General features: G+C 46.1%; 1 protein-coding gene and 1 long non-coding RNA gene across 4 annotated transcripts in view; both read left to right on the plus strand.

The window, feature by feature from the left end:
- ZC3H3 (zinc finger CCCH-type containing 3) overlaps positions 1-21,251 on the plus strand; it is a 180,303-nt gene that overhangs the window by 14,522 nt on the left and 144,530 nt on the right. The window lies entirely within an intron of this gene.
- Positions 5,048-16,805, plus strand: LOC121233237. Its single transcript, XR_005932172.1, has 3 exons — positions 5,048-6,441; positions 6,758-6,893; positions 8,204-16,805. It is a non-coding gene; the product is annotated as an uncharacterized LOC121233237 (long non-coding RNA).

Genomic DNA, 21,251 nt, shown 5'->3' on the forward strand with positions numbered 1-21,251 from the left:
AAATTGAATTACTAATGATCGCCAGGAACAGAGTATATAAAACCTGGCAATCGCCCGGTTCAGGAAAAAGGAGAATCAATTTTCTTCGGACAAGGTGCGCTCGTTTTTTATTTTGGCGCATATTATCAGCAATTTAATTTGAAAGCGCATAAACAGGAGGAAACAGTTAGAAAATAATGAGCCTGAAGGTGTAAAATGCTGCAGGATATATGCTGTACACAATTTATTTGGCACAACAGATAATCACTTTAATTGAATTCAAAACTGCATTGTTCAGCAGCAGTGCGGGCTGCCCGCCTCGCCCGGGGGGATTACAGAATATTACAAAGATGCCGGCAAGAGGCTCCTCGGTGTCTTTTCCCCTCTGTAATGTCCCCTTCCAGGCAGGACTTCTCAGCCGTGTGCCCGGGATTGCTTAGGCGCAGTCACAGCTGGCTGAAAGCAGAAGATGGAGAAAGTGAGAGGCACATTTCTCTAGGGACCCTTCCTTATTGTCTCGCTATGTATATTTGTTTCTTAAATAATTTGGTGTTTGCCGGGTTTGATAGTTCGGTGCTAGATCATCACGTAAGCGTGCAGCACAGAAACTGGTCATGTCATCTTCTGCTTCAGATGAACTTATTTTGCTGTGTCCCAACTGAACATCCTGAGTTAAAAGCCTAACTGCCTCCTCCTACTTGTAGGGATCTCCTGGTCTGTGTATTAAACTAGCTTTTAAGTAGTAGCTTTTGGATTATGCCTGGGAGAGGTGGGTGGCAGGAGAGACGCTTTTGCTGCTGCGGGTCAGCACGATTGCCGTGCGAGGAGCTGCGCTGCGAGGGATGTCTCTCTGGCTGTGCCGCGGAGGTTCATCCTCTAATTTCTTTTGTTCTTTGGGTTTGGAGAGCGGAGTGGACTCGTGATGGGGTGGGAATAATACCATTACTCAGCACTTTGCCTGTCCAGAGCGCTTTGCAGGCATTAACTAATGAAATGGTGGTTTGGTAAGGTGGCACAGGAGGAACCACGCTACCATCTCCGCCGTACGTGTGCCTTGGCAAAGGAAGCCAAATAGATGGGGAACCACAGCAAGGACCTGTCTGCGGCCATGCAAATCCATGGCCGGAGCAAGAGTAAATTTTGAGCCTATCCTTTGTTGTATCTGCTACATGTACAGCTAGCAGACTAGTTTTTGTGTTTTCCCCCTTTAAAATATTCCTTTCCTCCTTATCTTTGCCTTTCTCATGCTCCAGATTGAGATAAGACAGCAGTTCGTGTTACAGTTCCCTGCTTGTCCTCTGTTGCCACCACCAGCATTGAGGCTGGCATTTGTGAACGTGCTGGACAGAAGGAAATCCTATTTGTATTTGCTTCTTTCCAGAGAGAAATTCCGTCAGGATTTGTAAGACCTGCTTCACCCTGCCATCTGCAGAAGAGTTTCTACAACTCTTTAATTTCAGTCAGAGTGATGATCACCTTCAAAAAAATTCCCTAAACCCTAATTTCTCTTCCTGCTTGCTCAATAATGCAAGCTGTGTGGCACAAGGGTGTTGGGACGGGCAAGGAGCGCTTGCACGGAAAAAGGCTGGCGGCAGAAGTGGAAGGAGCTGGTTAGCATTACTCGTGCCCAGGCGAGTGCAGAAAGTAAACGGGGCGTAAATGGTGAAGAGTAAGTTATGTCTGGCATCTGAATGCTCAGCTGCTGTAAATTTTATTGACACTGGGTGTTTGTATCCCTCTGGCAGCTTTGAAAATCCCAGCAATGGATTTTATACCCCCTTCTTTTTTTTTTTTTTTTTTTTTTCTTATGATGTGAAGGCCAATCAGTAAATATTTCTAATGGGGAGATTCTTGTTGAGGCACTGTGGTTCAGGATTTTTTTTTTAAGCTGTATTCCTTGCTTTGTATTTTTTTTTTTCTTTTCAGTGAATTGCACAAGGTGTTGCTGCTGTTTGTGAGGTGACATCTGAGATCACGCTACATATGAGTTAAGCTGGTGTGACGTTTCTGTTACGTCTTATTAGAAGGAGTTAGAGGCGGCGATCCCTGCCCTCGAAGGAAGCCCTTGTATCACGCACAGCACCGCTCAGGACCCACTGGAGGCCGTCACGTCTTCTCTGCTCCGTCATTAGTCTCATCTTTCTGAGCAGGTCCTTCCTAGCTTATCTGAAGCCTTCGCAGGTTCGCTGCTCGAGGCCAGCGAGGCTAATGTCATTACGCTGTCATATACGTAGATTTGACCTTGCCCATAAATCATTATGTTGTCAGGTCTCTCTTCTCACTTTCGCTGGCTTGTCCTTGGGAGCCAGGGGTGGAGTGTGGCTGGTGAAGTGGCTGCTCACTCCTTCTCAGTAATTGGGAAAAGTTCACATACTTGGCTTTTTGCCGACACTGGTTACGTCAGTATTCGTAAGTAACGGTTTTGGGTTTCTGGCTTTACTTGGCATTTACAGGTGACTTGTCCCAAGCTGCAAGAGGAGCTGCAGGCAGCCAGCAGTGGGGATTCTGTTTTCAGAGCCCTCTTTTAAAAATAACAAGCTGCTTTGAGTGAGGGAAGTCAGCCTTGCTAAACGAGGAGGTGTCACCATGTAGACAGCCTTCTCCCCAGCGCTCAACTCGAGTGCTCCAGCGTTTGGATTTGGAGTCAGGTAAAATAGTGACTGCAATAGGGGGAACATCCGGACTGAAATGTGTCAGAGACATGATCTGAAGGTGATAGTCTGCCTCTAGATAAAGATGAGTGCAGGGCTCTCCTTGTGCGGGTGTGAGACCTGTGGATAGACCTCTGCCAGGGTAAAGGTGTGGACGAAGTGATGAGGATCTGGGGAGCAGCAGGCGATGGCCTATAAAACCACTCAGCTCTTCACATAGAGTTGCTTTAAATTATTCTTAGCTTCTGTGTCTGCTCTTTCTCCCTTTTCCTGCAGAATTCAAACTGCATGGTCAATTTAATGTTGAAAATCACATCTCAATACCTGTCTCCCCTATTTCAGAGAATCTCCCGTACCCATGTGTGCTGCCAGCTACCATTTGATTGTGAAATTCTGTTAGTAGCAAGCAGCTCTTTGGGGAATAGTCTATTTATAAACTAATAAGAAAAATATTTGGCTTTGGGGATGCATGACATCCTTCATTGGCTATGACCCTTGATATTTTCAAGTCCATGGGGGGCTTTTCTAAGAATTCAAACCTTTCAGAGATGGCATGGTGCAGAACAAAAATAGAAAAAAAAAAAAAAAAAAAAAAAAAAAAAAGAAATAGAAAACAGAGCAGCAGGTCTTAGCACAGCGGTATGAGCTTCTCGCTCATCCTCCTGGGGCTTGCGTCATGTCACTTGGCGAGTGCCTGTAACCTGTTACTCCAAATAGCACATTCTCAGATCAGGGTGGCACAATGTAATTTCGGTCATCAGTGCTTTCTTGTTGAATGCTGGATGTCTCTCCTTGCTGTTATTTTTTACGGTGAAGCTAGTATTCATTGCTGGAAGGGCAGAGAATTGATAAAAAGTCTACGTTTATAGCTTGTGCTACTAAAGAATAGAGTCTGGATGCTGTTGTGCTGACTTTATGAATGCATAGTGTGTGATTTCTGCGCTGTTTGGGATATTTTTTTGTTTGGAGTGGTTGAAAGCTGCAAACTTTGGTTGTAATTTTGAGCTGGGTTAGTCCCTCGCTTGTCCCTAGCGAGTGCTCGCATGAACGGGTTTGTCTTCGTGTGGATGCTCAGGCTGCGTACTGAAGCTTTGAAAACAGTTTTCACCGTGTCTTGCTCTCTCTGCTGCTCTGAATTGTGCTGAATTTCAGTGCTGCTGCCTCTTATCCCCTTGGTTGTCTTTCCTTGGGCTCTTAGAGTAAAAATAAGGAAAATAAAAGCAGGCATTTAAGGCACTTAAAAGAAATACGAATGCCTCGGTAACCTGAAGCTTGACAGTGAGTCTCTTTTTCCTTTTTTGTTTCCTCCTTTTGCTATTTTCTTTCACCTAATACACAAACTGACTGAAGGTATCCCCAGCACGGTCACAGCTGAAATTACTGATGTTTCCCGTGCTGTGAACTGATGCCTGTGTGGATGATCGGAGTATCCTCCGCAGGTCTGTCAGGACTCCCCAAATCCCGCCCCAGCAGATGCTCGACTCCCTGTAAAACCTAGGTAGGTTTCTCTGTTCTGCTTTCTGCTTCCCGTTCTTTTCCAAATCCCTATTTACAAGTCTTTTTTTTTTTTTTTTTCATTTTCTTTTGCAAACACTTTCCATTTGATTTTCCTAGTAACAACTCACAAGCTTCATATACCAATTCCTCTCTATTGCTGCTGAGCTGAGTTAGAAGCCATTCATTCGAGGACTTTGCTGCTCACTTTGTGTGCTCTACAAAGCAATATAAATGAGTAATACCCCTCAGAATATGTAACAGATGCATAAGTGCACCTGGGGTAAGTGCTTTGTGGACTTGACAACATCTCACGAGTCCTACAAAACTGTGCTGTTGCAGCAGCTTTTGCGGTTTCAAGTTTCTGCTTTAGTCTAAGGGATGGGGAAATGCATTTACTTCAGTTGTCAATGGGAATTTTGCTATTGCCCCCGGGAAATTTATGTTTGAGGAACGTTTCTTTCTCCTTTATGCTTCTGTATAATCCACACGCGTGCGGTTTTTGGCAGACTTCTATTTTGGATCGTGCTCGGGATTGTTTTGAATAGTATCAAGGAAGGGTGTTGTGTGGGTGTATAGGTCCAGATCTGTTCTCAGAACTGATCCTACATGTTATCAGCCCTTAAGCCTGCCCTCTGGGGCTCTCCGGTGGAAAAGGGCATGAGCATACTTGGAGCTATAGCGTGGGCTATTAACTCCTGAGTCGGTTGCAATGGTGAAGCACATGCTATTGCTCACTGTACCAGCAAATGTCCTGGGACATCTTGTCCTTGGGTGGGACAGAGTGTGCCCAGGCAAGTATGTGTCTGTGGGTGGGACATGCTGCGGTTTTTCCAACTACAGCTTTTCCTTGAAGAACGTCCCCAAAACACGTGAGGTCTCTGTGGTAAAACCAGCAAGCTGGTGTGTATTGGCAACCCATTTGTAGCCTGGGTAAAAAACAAAGAGCTCTCCTGGAAAAAAAAAAAAAAAAATCGGTAACTACTGAGGTTATTGAAAGGTGCAATGCTACTGTGTAATGAACGGCTTCTGGTTATAGGAGAGTGGCAGCTGCATTTTATGGAGAGGTAAGGGAAGGTCCAGCTCAGGAACCTTGTTGAGAAGGTCCAGTGTGGTGCCAGCCATCTCGGGGCAGCCTGCCTTCACTGGAGGGGCTGTAGAGCTTCGTGTGCCACAGGATGCTCTGCTGCACCTCCTGCTAGCCTCAACTCTGAGCTTTTTGGGATGACGAGGAAACACTTGAGTCAAAGAGCCCAGATTGAACGGCTTCAAATGCTGCTTTGGGAAAAAAAGAGATGAAGTCTCTTCTTTTGAAGAAGCTGTTTGAAGAAGAGACAAACCTCTCACCCAAATGGTGTTTTTTCTTGGCTGGGTCATAGTGATTGGGTTGATTGGTGAGCTTAATCTAGCGATGATGACTTTGAAATGGTTTCCTTGCAAGGCAGTTTGCTTAGTTATTAGGAAAGCAAGGTGCTCGGTGTGGAAGTATCCGTTATCATGAGAAAAATCAAAAGTGGATTTGATAGGGTGAAACAAGTTCATCAGAGATACCACTCTCCGTATATATATGTGTGTGTGTGTTTTTAAAATAAGATTTACTCTACTATCTCAACATTAACTGGGGCATTTTACAGTGCTCCCCTTCTGTGAGCTTCCGCGATCCATCATTTCCCTGCTAGCATGCTGTAGTGGCTGTTAGATTTTACTACACCAAACACTGTAAAAGGGCATTAGAGCAGTTAAATCTGGAGTCTTGCTTTCATAAGGAAAAAGAAAATGCTGAATTAGGCAATGGAAAAGGCAACCACAGCGATACTTTAATCTTGCATAAATTATCAGAAGAGTCAGAGGCTAGCAATTTTATGTATTGTTATAGCTCTGCTAATTAATTATTCCAGAATAATTGATGTTTAGAAAAACCAAAGTTTGGTCCTTTTCTGTCTTAATGGACTACGGTATTTACTTTCAATATGGCAGCTGTATTTTTTATTTTTTTTTTTTCTTTTCTGATGTGGCAACACTTTAATTTTACCCCCCCAACCATGGGGTTAATGCAGTAGCTTTCCTAAATACGTACACTCTAAATGATAACCAAACAGGGAAATATTACTCCACAAATTGTCTGTGGGTCTAACTCACAGTGTTGGCTTTGGAGCGAGACATTCCTGACGTTCAGGGAAAGTTCAGTCTCCACCATGAATATTTGAAGGATGAGGTGCTCTAAAGAAGCCGAAGAATTATTTAAGAGGCTATAAAATGGTCTACAAATAGAGATGAAATGGTCAACATGCTGAGAAGATCTGTGCAACTGGAACGAGTAAGTTGATATTTTTCTAGAATAGATGGTGAAATTCTGACCCCGTTGAAATTGTCTGGGCTTAAACTTTTACCCTTATGCTTCGGGGTATATACATTTTAAACCCTAATGTTTGCTCTGGCTCATGTACTGGGGCTAGAGTAACAACGTGTCACAGGTTTGTATCTCTCTCTATGTATATAGATAGATATAGATATGTATAAATATATAGGGAAGTGAGCAGGGGAGTTTGGTAAACTGTGTTATATTAACATTGCTGTGTTAACATTCTGTTAATCTGACAGAATTCATGACATTTATTCAATTTCTGAGTTAGGGATCAAACTAAAGACAAATTCCACTTACGGAAAATTGAAGTATAAACCTTTCAGAAGTGGAACAGCGGGACTTGTTGTCATGTAAATAATTTCTTGACAGTTGGATTGTTTTCTCAATGTCATGCTTTGTAAAGGGTAAGTAGAAAATCATAAGACAAAAAGAGGTCTCTGCCAGCTCATAAAAAATGTTTTGCCCTTTTAGCATGCTTTCTTTATGCGCTTAAAATAAAATTGCGGTGCTTTGCTATGGCATACTTCGTTCAGGAGGGACCACCTTGCAGAAGGGTGGTGCTGACTGTCTCGGAGCACTTCCCTGCCTCATTCTCTTTATCAGAAAGAGGAGGGAGACAGCTGAGGGATGCCTGGAAAAGAAAAATGCAGATTGGAGAGGATGATCAGGACCGTTATCGTTGAGATGTAATTAAATATTTAGTATTTAAATCATGTCTGATGTTTGCCTAGTAATAGTTAAGTCAGGACACTTGCTTTGGGATGGTAGATTGAAAAAAATAAGTACTTTGCTGTGCGTTGCAATGTAGGGAGCAGTTGAGCCTGCGGCTCGTCCTGGTCCTAGTTTCTAGACTTGGCAAGTTGTTATCAACTTTGTGCTTAGCTTTGAATATTCTCTTTGATAGAAAGAGATTACCTTCCTCTGAATGGTGGAATTGCACAGAGCTGCTCATCAACATGTTCATCTCTTTCTGGAGAGTTTGGATTCATTGTTTGCAAAAGACTTCAGATCCCAATAAGCTCAATGCCCCGAAGTGGAGCTTAGGAAACCTATAAGCACTGAAGTTCCAGTGTCCTTGGATAGTGTGCACCTGACCCAATGCCCTGGGAGGCAACTGGTTCAGTAGTGGCTTTGCTAAAAAGGGCCTGGGGCTGTGTTGGACCCTAAGCTGGAAGTGCCCAAAATGTTCTCTCCTTACAAATAGAGCAAAACTGGATTGGGCTGTATTACGAGGAATATGTCCAGCAGATTCAGAGGTGGTATTAACACTCTTTGTGGCACTAGTGGGGCCATACTGGTAAACAGTGACTGGTTTTGGGCATCCCAGTTCAAGAAGGATGTGAAGAGATGGTCCAGTGGCAGAGTATCTTGGGATGACCTTGGGCATGCGACCTAAAATAAGAAGCTGAGGGTGCTGGGCTCACCTTGAGAGGCTGTGGAGTCTCTGCCCTTGGAGGTATTTCAGATCTGGGTAGATGAAGCTGTGGCTGCCCTGATTTGGTGGTGTTGATGCTCGTGCTTTGAGCAGAGCGTTGAGCTGGAGACCTCCAGAGATCCCACCAAGATTTCTGTGATTCTAAGGAAGTAAGTTATCTGCTACAGTGCTGAAGTTTCACTTTACGCACCAAAATCCCTATGCAGCTTACTAGGTTTTGCAGTGTTTGTGACTGACGATATCAAACCTAACTGACAAAAACATGCAATTCTCGTCTAGCTGTGAAGACGTTACCACCAACAAGACTGGTGCAGAACTGCCGCTGTGTACTCACTTCACAGTCACGTCTGCAAGGACTGGAAACTACAAAAATGCAGGGATGCTGTGCCAAAGCCCTTTTATTAATCCTTCCTGAAGAGAATGAAGGTAGTCGTAAGGTTCTCAGCATTAGGAGTTGATTCTGGAGCACTGTTGTAAAAAAAGGAAATTGCCTTTGCAAATGATGATGGTACCATGTTCTCAGATGTGAAGGTAAGGACCAAAGCAGGAGCAAACCCAATGACTTTATTTCACTGCTTGAGAGGATCTTTAATCTAGCTGCTCGGTCTAAGTTAACCCAGAGCTCCCAGACCACAGCAAATGAAGATCTTTTTATGGACTCAAATTAATCTCATATTCACAAAACTGAGCATTCCACTTAGCACGATTGCCTCACAGTAGCCCTGCTGTGGCTAGGGCTTGCTTTATTTTGCTTGTGCTGTTGTTCCGTGCCGTTATTCATGCAGCACCAAGGCTGTAAATTACCCTTTACAGTCAGGAGAATGTGCCAGCCAATTAATATAACTGATGTCCTGAAGAGCTGTTGATGGAAGGAGTCTAGGAAAAGAATGATGCAGAAGAAATGCTGGCTAACGAGCAACTAGGTTGGCTTGTGAACAGGTAGGGTTTGCTGTGACGCACTTCTAAAGATTGTACTTAATGCAAATTTTCAAAATTGCGTTAGGGCTGAATGCTTTTTCATGTGCCTTCGCTGCCAGGAGCTGCTCTGTGATGCACTGGTAATGCAGACATAGCCTCCCCATCTTGCAGGACAGCCTTTAAGTGCAGAGAGAAATCACCTGCTGCTGACCGCTTGGAGTCTTTCCATTTACCCTCCTGGGAAAAGCAGGAAAGGGCAATGGATTCTGTGTTATTCCCCAGAACGGTTTGTGCACAGTTTACATGGGAAAGGGGAAGAAGGGAAACATAATTGAGAGCATGTGAAGTAAATGCATCCTGTGTCCTGGAAACTTATTTTTCTTGTTCCTGGATCCATGTGGGGGCACCAAAAAGCTGCCCTGCTTTTTCTGGATTTTGCAAGACTGCATGTAACCTGTCTTCTGGTGCCAGAGTAGACTGAGGATCACTGTAGAGCCTCAGCGAGGACGTGGAAATACCCCTTAATATGTGGTTCTCTGCTCTTCTTTCCCCAGCTGATGGCTTGTGGCACATCCATCCCTGTCTGCTGCTTCCTGAGTGTCCTTCCGCGCTGTTGTCTGTTGTTTGTAAGGAGTTTGGACTTCTGAGATGCTATAGATGCCTCGCTGGGATGAGGGCTGGTTCTTCCTGAACCCTGGTACATCATGAGCTGGTGGGGATCCCGCTCCTTGCTGCTGCCTGTGGACATTGCTGAGATCAGCGACTAAAAACATGGCTCGGCACGGGGAGATTGGGCTTTGCAGTTTCTTTCCGGAGCTTGGGAAACATATGCTTTACGGGGTTTTAATTTCTTTTCTTAGCACATCCATCCCCTCCCCAGCAAATTTCAGGGTCGGCGAGGATGTGTACTGCAGAGGACAGGTGAGGACAGGGCAGAGTGGTATGTTAACAAACACTTGTTGAGCCGAAGGGGTTAGAAAAGCCAGGACATACAATGCCAGTAAAGCGATCTCTGCTCCCCAGCAATTCCTCCCCCCCGTACCAGGGGGATGCCCATCCCCAGTGACTCTCCCACTGTCACCACTTTCCTTCTGGGGCCAGGCAGGGCGTGGGTGACATGCCATTGCCTGGACATCGCGTGGGGAAAGCAGCTTTGTTGAAAAGTGCCCTAAACCTGATATCCTTGTTTATCTCTTCGCAGTCCCTGCCTGGCCCCTCTAGATAAACAGGTGCCAGCGCGTGCAATTCCCAACAGCCGCTTCACTGCCTGAATAATGCCGAAAGCGAGTTGTGTCTACGTGGGGACTTATTCGTGCCTCCCTTTGGGGCTGGAGCATCCCTGCGGCAAACGGGCCGTGACCCTGGAAACAGACCCAGGACTTGTAGTTGGCTCGGGGAGGCCGGTCCTGGAGGTGTCGTCGGCTGCTGCCACCCTCAAGAGCTTGCGGGATATTTATTTTGGAGCCTTTAGACTTGCGCAGGCAAGCTGTCAGGCCTGTCCGAGCCAGGGGAGGCAGCGTGTCAGCTTTCTAATAAGGATAAAACCTCCTTGCTGTGCTGAAAAGATCTTGTATGTGGCTCGAAAGGGTGCTCTGACTGACAGCTCCAAGGCTATTATAGGACAGTGAAAACTCCTCGCTGTTAGTGCTGCAAACCTCTGCAAAATGGGTTGTTTCTAGGTGTGTGTAAGACAGCCCAGCTGTTTATAGACTCATTGGTAACTTAAGAAATGCCATCCTGTGACTTTATTATTTTGCTTTATTTCCTGTCTCCATGCCCTGCGAGGATCCCTGCTGCCTCTCCCTGTGCTGGCCGAGCACTCACGTGGCTCAGCTTAGCACGGTGAAGCCGTGGCACCTCTCCTGGGTGCTCTCAGCATTGCTTATGTTCCCCGAGAGGAGCCAGCGGTGGGAAAGCAGTGCCCTGCTGCTGAGTTGTTTAGTGTTCTCGACTTGAAGACATTCCTGAATGAAACCCTCTTAATTCCCACCTGAATGCTGTGGTAGCGACATAAAGCCCAGTAATAAAACGTAATGAAGAATACCAGCGTGAAATCAAGATGTTAAACCTCTGCTGGTGACAGGCAGTAAATCTGCAGCCTGGTGTTTCCCTTTGCTTTTTAATATATATTAAAGTGGGCAGCTTGTTTTATGTCTTGTCTCATGGGCTCTTAAGCGGAGCAGTGCTCAGTGCTGGGTGAGCGGGACTTTTTCTGTTCCTTTTCTTCCATGCTGTACCTTGCAACTTTGGTCTCCTGCTTCAATGATTTTCCCTCTAGAGACTTCTGGTTTTCAGAAGAGTTGCTCTTTGGCTCCTGTGTGTTTTAAAGGCTTTGGTGCGTGGGAGCTTTCCTTGTTGCTGCATGCTAGCCAAGTTGCAAATTTCTTTTCAGAGCAGTGAATGGCGTTAGATCTACTTTGTTCTATGTGACCCATTGCTTGCTCTCTCTCTCTCTCTCGAGGCCTGTGCTAAGCAGCAATGGTTGGGAAATGTGGACATGCAACTTGATTTCTTTTTCGGAGTAGTTCAGATTTATTACTATTTTTTTTTTTTTATTTGTTAATGTGGTCCCAGATTTTTCAGGCTTTCTGGTAATATGTGGTAGGAAACATGGGTTCAAATAGTTTTTCTTTAATATGTGCTGTGTCTTCATGATTCCCAGACAGTTATACCTTTAAACTGAAGGGACACTTTTCTCTATTTTTCCTTTAATGGTTATTCAATATGGATCTGTTTTCTGTTGCGTGTCAGTAGCTGTGTGTGCCGAATGTGTGGCTGAAAGGCTGTTTTCATACTAAGTCATGCAGGAGAGGACCTTCCCTTTTCCATACCACACTGGCCACTTTGTGTGTGCTGACACTTCCTTTGTCCTGTCCTCCCTTCTTGAAGATATTAGTGCGCATCCCGGGCTGCTTGGCTGCCTAATGCTTTGCTTTTTCTCTTTTAAATATTCATGTGAGCAGAGTGGCTGGGTTACTTAATGGAGCAGCATGGTCTTTCGAATCCAAAGCAGAAGTGGACTTGTTGTCAATAGCTTTTAAAAACTTTTCACTAATCCGGCTGATAGCCTGTCAGATTGACATATTTCCCCTCTTTTAAAGTTTAAATGAATTCTGGTGCAGGAATGGTTGCTACTTACAAACATGGCCTTGATGTGCTGCGTTGGGAGAAGGACAGCCTCCGTAAAGGAGAGGAAACTACCAATCCCCCACCAGACAAGGAGATTATCTGCTATGGAGAGGATCACTTACATGCCTGAGGGATTTTTGATGTGTTGCTTTACCTGTAAACCCTGGACAAGAAAGTAGTCAAGGTAGCAAGAAAGCAATTCAGAGGAAGAGAAAGTAGAGTTGAATGGGTATTACGAATATCTGCAGCGGTGTGGTTTAACAAACCCTTGATTGAAGAGTGGAATGAGCTCTGGGCTGTCATGTGTTGTGTAAACTCCCTGGAGAAAAGTAACTCATCCTTCTCGGGAGAGGACTTTCCCTTTGCTTTCTCCCATCTTTTTCTGTCTGTGGAGTCTCCAGATGATGGCTGTGCTGACAGGTTGTCATTCCGGTGATGTTTCTGTGCAGTGCAAAGAAGATGCAATATTGTTTGGGGCTTTTAAGCACACTGGTGGCGTGAGCAGTCATGTCCAGCTCTCATTTCCATTCAGATTTACGGTTCTCTGCATCTCTTTCAGGAAGCTAAGGGTCTTTTGCACCTTGCTGCCTCTTTAAGTGTAAAACCCTTCATCTTCTCCCACTCTCACTGGAGAATTGACTAAAGATTGAAGAAGCTGAATGCTGTCCTTCCTTCTGCAGCTTCAGGGCTTGCAAGAGTTCCTCTCTCCAACTTGTTTTATTGGCTTCACTCACCAGTCTCCCATATACTGTTGTACAAATAAAGGATTTAACTCCTGGATTTGTCTGGTGAGTGACAATAGTAACACTGTGATGTAGAATAGTAAAAAAGCTGGGCTGGACCCAGGACGCTGTCTAGTCTCTCCCCTGCTCAAGGAACAGCCACCCATCTACATTGTTCCTGCCTGGTGGTCATCTAACCCTATTTTAAAGAGTTCTAGTGATGGAAGCTCCACACCCTCCACATGGGTAACTTACTCCATTTCTTCTTTGGCTGTCACCGATGCTTCTCGAGCTGAGCGGAGGTGAAGGATTACAACCGGCTTTCCTGTTTATGCATCCCACTCTGAAATTTGCCTTTGTGCAACCGCATGACCTTGTCAGAGGATGAGCGAATGCTGAACGACATAGTGACAGAGGATTTTCACTTGCTTTGTTGTTTGTTAGCACTTCCTACACAGCTCTTGTGGCAAGGGAAAGCTTTTGGGAATGGCCTGGTGCTGGTGTCCTGTGGTGGTGGTGCAAGGGCTGAGGAGGCACAAGGTTTTAGATCCTCAGACAGCTTCCAAAAAGTTGGAGAAAGGATGGGGAGAGGTGAAGTTAGAGGGATTAATAGGGATTAATGCTAATAGGTGTTTGGTGTCTTTATTCTTCAGTTTACTTGTTTTAACCTGATTTGAGCCTGGCTTTCATCCACTGGTTTGCTGGGGGCCATCTCCTGTGCCTCTGGGCTACAGAATTGCTGCGGTGCCAGTACCGATTAGCGTGTGCGTGAACGGTCGTGCCTGGGATGTCAAAGACTGAATTGATTTTTCAGCTCTGGTAAAGGATTTCTCTTACACGTGCTGGTCAGGTAATGTGAAGAGGAAACCAGCTCTGGGCTGGAGCGCTCAGACCTGCTTGGGGAAGATGTAACGGCCTCTCGCTCTGCCGTTTCCCATCATGAGAGATGTCTCTGTGGGTGAGGAAATACATCTCTGTGACTTTTCCTTCTTCTAAGCATGCTGGGCCTGTTCCTCTTGGTGACTAAATGACCAAATCTGTTTTATTCTTTAAAGTCATCAACTACTGCTTCTCAGAAAGGATAAAGGTGAGCCACTGCAAGGAGCTAATGAGCCTAGAAAAAAGAATACTGAAGGAAGAATCATCTCTTCTTGTCAGACAGGACTATCTCAGGGAGGATCAGAGTTTGCTCATGGCTCTGTAACTTTGGGTGAATCATGTTATCCTGATGTTTTATTTTTTTTCCCCTCTTTGGAGAGGTATTAATAATACCTCTGCAGTAGATTGGGGCTCTATTCAGTATTCGCAGCTTGCTTTGAGGTGCTCTAGAATATCGCTCGGGTTATTTAAGAGTAAAATAACATGCTGAAGGAATGTCAGAAATTCTTCAGGGAATGTTTTTGTTTCTTACAGCTCTGCCAACCAGTCTACTCCCACTGCATTCAGGTCACTGGTAGGATGAGGGCTGGAAGTCTGACTCTCCTGCTATTAAAATAGCCTGTAGATTTAGGAGATCACGCCTGACACATGGCCTGGAGAGCATAATTTGACGTGGCAGCTGAGTGAAAAATGCTGGATGCGATTTTTATTTTCAGTGCATGCAGATGCAACAAACAAACCACAAACAAACCACAAAGGAAAACAAAACACACTCCCCCCCAAACCAACAACAAAACTTTTATGTTAAAATCAACTGGGGATTCAGACAAGATACTAGAAGAGAGGGGGGATTTCTTTTCCCAGTTCTGTAATTTCTGATGGCCTGAAGAGGTCTTCTCTGCTGTTTGGTAATACTCTTAAATTTGAATACCAAACATCCCTGTAAGACCCGGGGAGTGTCCTTCAAATACATTTAGAGTTGATTAAAACCAAACAGCTTTCACTGCCGCTGGACGGAGTTTTATAGACAACCCTGCAGGCTGCATCAGTGGAGGCTTAACTGTTCCTGGCTGGTGTTGTTACAAGTAATTTTCAAGCCACTTTCAACCTAATTTTCAAGGACAGAAGCAGGCATTTCAATTACCTGAATAATTGGAGGGCGGGGGGAAACATTTGCGTGGGGAAAGGGGCCTGATAGAGCAGGCTAGGAGCCAGGATACTTTGTTATTAATATGCACTTCTGCTGTTGATTCCCTCTGTGACCTTGGGGTAAATGCTTTTAACGGTGTACCTTGGTTTTGTTGCCTGTGTGATGGGAAAAGCAGACCCCAGCACTGTGAGATCTGTGGGTAAAAAAAAAAAAAATCACCTATGAAACAACTGTTCCTGGTATTCTCTGCTACAGACTTTGCTGTTTGCATCTCAGCTGGCCAAAGACGGTTTGCTGTAGGCTCCATACTAGCTCAGAGGGTTTTTGAGGTTTTATTCCCTGATGTGAACCTGATGCCAGGTATGACTGCTCTTCTGCAAAAGTCAGAGGTTTGGACTTCAAGCCCTGATCCAGCATGGCTGGTTGCCCATCAGCTGTGCTGTGGTCTGGCTTAGTGGGCAGATCTGGATGCAGGAGTGTCAAATTTTGCCTCTGCCCTCTGTTCTCCAGGCTGGGTAATAGCTGATGGGTGGGTTGAAGGCTATGGTGATGTTCTTGGCAAGTTGAGCAGTTCCTCTTTCTAAGACCATGTAGTTATATGGTGGAGGAAAGGGTTAAACCCAGGACACTGGTCTTTCTGTCCTACCTGGAGGAAGGTGATGGTGGGTTTGTGGGACTGCCTGGGGAATGCTGAGGCTGAAAGGAGATGCTGAGCCAAGCTAAACTGAGACTTGTGCAACCTCAGGTTTAGTCCTTGACCCCGTAGCATCTAAACGAAGCCAGCTACTGCTGGGGGAGCTGACTTGCCTGTGTCTTCCTTTTCTGAAGGCTGGAAGCACTGAGAGTGCCTCAGGTAGAGTGCTGTGAGGTCCAAAGCCAGTCCACAGGTCCTAAATAGTTTACTCCCCTCTAAGGCTGGTCTGGGGTCACACTTGTGTTCCTGGAAAGGCACTTTGCATAGGCTTGTCGAGAGCAATCAGGGCATTGCAGGGACTTTTTTCCCCGTCTACCCTGAGCGCTCCTGCCCTGGAGGGTCCACAGTTTTGTTGATTATGCAAGTTATTAACTCACAGAAGATACAAGGGAAACTATTTGCAGAAAGCCGTGAGAAACGTTCAACTAACGTGTTTTTTGCCACCACGTTTTGGAGTGGCTGTGATATGCTGGCAGCCGGGTACCGCGGCTTAGCTCATGCACAGTAACTCATTGGCCATGGTATTTCATTGCCTGTCTCGATGGCAGGAGTGAATTGGGATGAGTAATCTTTTGTTTTAGACCCCAAATAATCAAATTGCAATCTGAAAGAGCTATAACAGCATAAAGCCTGTGCACCGGTCTTGTTTAAACCTGGATTGGGTCTATTGGGGAGGTCCAAAGCCTTAACGTGAGGATAAACAGATTATGACTGTACCTGCGTGAAATGTAGGTGCACGCCGGCTCTGAAAGCGCCAGCGCTCACAGGAATTGGGCCTGCGAGCACTCCCTGACCTGCTTCAGTCAAAATGAGCTGGCTTAGCAAAGACATGGTATTTAAACCGTCTCGGTTAACGCGGCTTATATTGACTGATGCCGATTAAGGGGCACTCACGTGAAGAGGAAGGTAATTTCTGGTGCGGGAGGGATGATGCTGGTGGACAGCCAGGAGCGCACTGACAGCCGTAGCTTCTTGCACGTGGCGAAGTGAGGTCTGAAAAAGATGCTGAGCCTGGTAAGCCGAAGCCATTCCTGTCCTCCTGAAGATGCGATTGCCCCATGTGGTTACCACACGAGAGAGCTTGGGGTTGCTTTGCCTGGTGTTGGCCCCTGCTGTAGTGTGTGTTAGCCTGGAATAAACACAAAACTGTGGACATGTGTCCAGGCTCTGGCTCTGCTAAAGAGCTTAATGTTCCCCGCTGGTTTTTATACTTGGCCGATCTCAGACATTATCAACAGATGGACAGAGGTGGTGGAGGCAGTACATTTCTAAAGGTTTCATGGAAATCCGCTGGGCATGGATAAGTAGCCTGATGGGACTGATTAGTACCCTAGAAAAGCAAAGAGCCATTGCCCTTCTCCCTGGGCTGCCTGGTCCGTCTAGGTGCAGCTTCAGGTCACCCCTGTGTCCAGCCAGTATGCCTGGCATGGGGTGTTGGGGTGAGGTATATGGGTTCCAGAGGCAGACGATGGGTGCTTGGAAGGGATGCATCTATTGATGTTACTAAATGCCTGATGCTCGTCAGGCTCAGGAGCTCGTTCCCCTCTGCTCTTGCTCCTTCCTGGGTGCCCACTTGTGGCTGTTGTTCCTATAGGTCCTTATTCCTGTAGGATCAGAGGGGCGTTGGGGAGATAAAGCATAAGAAAATAGGGAGAAAACTGAAGGGTTTTGGGGATGGCAGAGGGGAGTGGATGAGAGCCAAAGAAGTGGGGAACTGGAGGCAGAGAGCAGCGAGTGTGTCTCTGGGCTTTCAAATTAACTTGGTGACCAAGCTGGCCCATGGGCTTCTCACCAATCCTGGTGGGAAGGGCTTCCTCAGAAGCATGTTGTGCTTGGGTGGGAAAGAAAGGGATGAAGCATGCACAAGCTCCTAGATATGTCTCTGAAGAGTGGTTTGGAGGCATGTTGGTGGGATGTCCTGCAGCCTGCTCAGGTGGTGGTGGGTTGGGGACCTGAGAAGAAGCTCTTTGGGGCTGGAGGTGGAGGACGAGCAGGGACTTGGGACCAATGCTGGGGTGAGCTCGGTGAGGGCTGTAGCAGTGAGAAAGAAGAGACTGAGGATGTCGTATGAGCAGGTTTTTGAGGTGTGAGAGGAAACTTGGAGGTGTTGCGCTTCTCCAAGGGACGCAGGAGGAAGCTGTGCCATGGGGGGACCCAAGTAGAAAGGGAAGGCGTCAAACTGGGTGTTTTTTTGTTTGTGTTTTTGGTTTTTTTTTTCCCTCTAGCTTTCTCTGAGTTTGGAAAGTTTGTTTCTGAGGTAGAACAGGAGAGCAGCATTCTTCCAGTGTGTAGTGGTGTTAATTGGTTTTTGTTTGAAATATTTACTGGATGGGAACATCAGTGATGATCAGCTCTCCCTCTAAGTGCGCCTGGGGAGCAGGCGTTGACAGGTGACATTCCTGAGCAGCTAAAAGTCTCCATGGTGCAATCATGGGTGTATTTTAGAAGTGCTGACTTAAAAATAAAAAGGTTTATGTATCAGCCTAAATCTTGTCCAGCTTTTCTGTTTTCTTTTGGATTTCATGGAAATGTTTCATGTGAAATATTTAATATTTTTTGATCTTTGCAAGTTTTCTTGTTAAGGCTAGTTCATCTAAAATACAGTGTAAGGTGTTTTGGTAACCATAAAAGTCCATTAAAAATATTTTCCAGCTTATTTGTTCAGTTGTGGTGTCAGTGAGTTCATGGTACCTCACATGCATTCACAGGGGAGGAGACATGTCCTTCCTAGGTGGTGAAGATGAAAGATGGGTTTGTTTTACTTTAGGTTCTTGGGCAACCTTCATCACTATCACGTATCCAAGCTCTTTGCAAGGGCTAAAAATTTTCTCTTAGAATTTAGGGAAATATTATTTTAGTTGGTTAAGGAAGACCTGATGATAGGCGGGATCTCTTTGTTGCAGTACGAGGAGGAGATGCATTTTTAGGGGCTGGCATGTGTTTGGTACGTGTGCTAGCCCTTGCAAACAGCTGAGCAGTACCAAAGGGCAACTGTTGACCCCCGAGGTGCTGAACTGCATGCGTGGCCAAACACTGTAAAACAAATGTGACAGGCAAGCCTGCACCTGAAGGTGTGGAAACCTCTCAGAACAGAGTGTTGAAGGAAACTGTGGTCCTCTCATTTATCTTTTTGGTTACAGGTGGAACTTTTTTTTTGTCACAGAGTCCAAAGATTCTTAATTTTCTGAGAACCTGGCTCTGTAACTCTACTAATTGCTCTAACAGAGTTGTATTTTGCACAGGTCCCGCAGCCACAGCGTGCATGGGGCTGTTCAGAGCAGGCAAGTCCTTGTCGAGAGGTGCTCAAAGCTTGGTTTTATAGGTGCTGGGCATTGCAATCTCAACAAGATGGAGTTGACGTAGAGGAATGATGTGCTGGGGGTGAGGAGGCAATGCCACTGCCCGGCTGACACTGGTGAGGAGCGCAGCTCAGGTTGCATCCATCTCCGGTGAGTGCGTGTCCCTTCTGATCAGAGGGGTGCCGAAAGCGAGGGGCCTGGCCAGAGGGGATCCTTGGAGCAGACCTCCTTTTCGTGAGTCCCCTGGGGCTTTTCTTGCCTCTGCCATGTGGCCCCGTGCTGTTGCGCTGCCTGGGTTGTTTTCAGCTCTGGGAAGCTTGCTGCGTGTATCCAGCACGTTCCTCGGGAATGCGGTAACCCCATTCCTTGGGAATACAATTTGAGCTATGACATAATCCCTGGAGCAAGTGAAGAGCCATTAGCAGCTTCTTCCTTACCACAGTTGGTGGAGCGGAGCTGCGCGTCTTGGGATTCTGCTCATTCCTGGGTATTTTCTCATGCTCCAAACACTAACAGGTGGCACCCTTCACCGGGGAATGGGTGGGGGTGAATTATGTTTTAAATCATTCAACACCTCGGTATGGCTTCCCCTGTTTGTCTGAATTATAGCGTTGTCCTCCAGAATTCATTATGAATATGCCCTTAACGTCACCTCAAACTTGAGACTGGAGTGCAACAGGAGAACCCCATCCCGGAGCATGACATTACCTGCATCCCATCAGCTGTCCGAAAGGACTCATCTTGTCTCTCTTGGGAAAGAGAGAATTGGGGTAAATGTGAATGAGAAGGAAAAGGAGCTTGAGATGATCCCAGCTCTAATTACAACTGGGTCGCAAGTGTTTAAAAACATTTATGGAGAAGAAGGTCTGGGGCCACATGCGGTGTGCTCTGCAGTGATGGGTAGGGTTCAACACATTTAGGTGCCGGTCTCTAAGTTCACACGCTGTCCTACAACCCCCTGCACGCCTGTTAGGGTATGAGTCCAAGGGTCCATGCCTGCCTGTTCTCTGTGCCCCCATGGGTGAGCATTGCCTCTGTCTGTCTAGCTTTCCCTTTCAAAAATGAGGCTAAAAATGAATTCCTTTTATTAGAGATGTTAGCAGAGGATCTCAAAGCACTTCATAGGGAGAGCTGCTGGGTCAAAAGCAAGCGCTGTGGCATGGTATCAGGAAGGGAGAAGGGCTGCAGGGAGCAACACTGGCATTTTCCTTTTTAACTTGGGAATAGGGAACAGTTGGGTTTATGTAGTCAAAATGCTGCTTTTCTCAGCTGTCCCTGCTGCCAGTCAGTCTCTTTCCAGACATGGGATTTTCACTGAATTTCCCTCTCTGGAAGCAGATACACATTTAAGCCCTGGGAATCTGTGTGCTCAGTCCTTCATCTCCTTGTTCTTAAGAGTTTTTTGGTTACTTCCTCCACAGCACCAGGGAAGAGGGACAAGATTTAGCTGGTTGTTTTGAAGTTTATCGCTAAACCTCTTGGCCAGCGGGTCCCAGCTCTGTGCCCAGAGAGCAGCAGGTTGCTTGGGAAATGCGTGTGGGAAGTAAAGAGCTTAAGATGAAGGTCAAGGAGAAGAGTAAAATGAGATATCCACCTGTAGCATGCTGCCTGCCCGGGATTGCTGCCTGCGGGACACCTCCCTGAGTGGTACCTTGGTAGTGGAACATCACTTGGAGCTGGCATAGACAACAGGAGGTGGAAAGCAGCAGCACCTCTGCTAATACTCCCTCCCTTGCTATCTCTGAGAGAGCTGCCTCTATGGGTGAAAGGAGGGGGAATGGATTAAAAAAATAAGTAATTAGTGCAGATAGAGCTCTGCTGTAGGCTCCAGTGTGCGTTAATTAGTTGTCCTAGCAATTGTTGCATTGTTAGGAGAAATAAACTCATTAAAAGCTCTTTGTTTTGTGTTTGTTTGGCACCTACTGTGATGGGATCCTGGACAATGACCGCAATTCCTCTGCGCGCTGGCATTGCAGGCAGAAAACACCAGTGAAGGAAGGCAGGCAGGACTGCTGAGCGGCTGCCAGCAGCCTGAGTGATCCCATTGAAATAATTCCACCATAAAGTAGATCTAGAAACCTTGTTGCCAGGGCCAGCGTGATTTTTTTTGCGTTCAGTTTTTAGCGTGTAGCAAGGCCTTTTCAAACCAGAGCGATACATGCGGGGAGACAGAACCATCTAGAGGATGCTGCCTCCTATTCGTCACCTTTCCCCTTTCCCTGCCTGCATTTCTTGTAAGGATTGGTTTGTAACCTGCAAAGCCTTACGTGAAGCTCTTCTGCCTTCTTTAGTGTTGGAAAATATGTAGATCTGTTCTCTGATTCAATTCCAGCTCTGAAGACTGTACCAGCAAGTTTTTCTGTTACTCCCTAGAGCATCCCCAGCTCCTGCTGTGCTGGTGGTAAAGCAGTGTCACGTCATCACCCCTCTGTACAGGCTGCCTGAATTATGACCATTGTGGTTTAAGGAGAAATATTAATAGAGCATCTCCCTTCTAATACTTTACCTCTCCCTTATTTTCCTTCCCGTAAATGTG

Source organism: Aquila chrysaetos, chromosome 4, assembly GCF_900496995.4.
Source record: "Aquila chrysaetos chrysaetos chromosome 4, bAquChr1.4, whole genome shotgun sequence".
Taxonomy (NCBI): Eukaryota; Metazoa; Chordata; class Aves; order Accipitriformes; family Accipitridae; genus Aquila; species Aquila chrysaetos.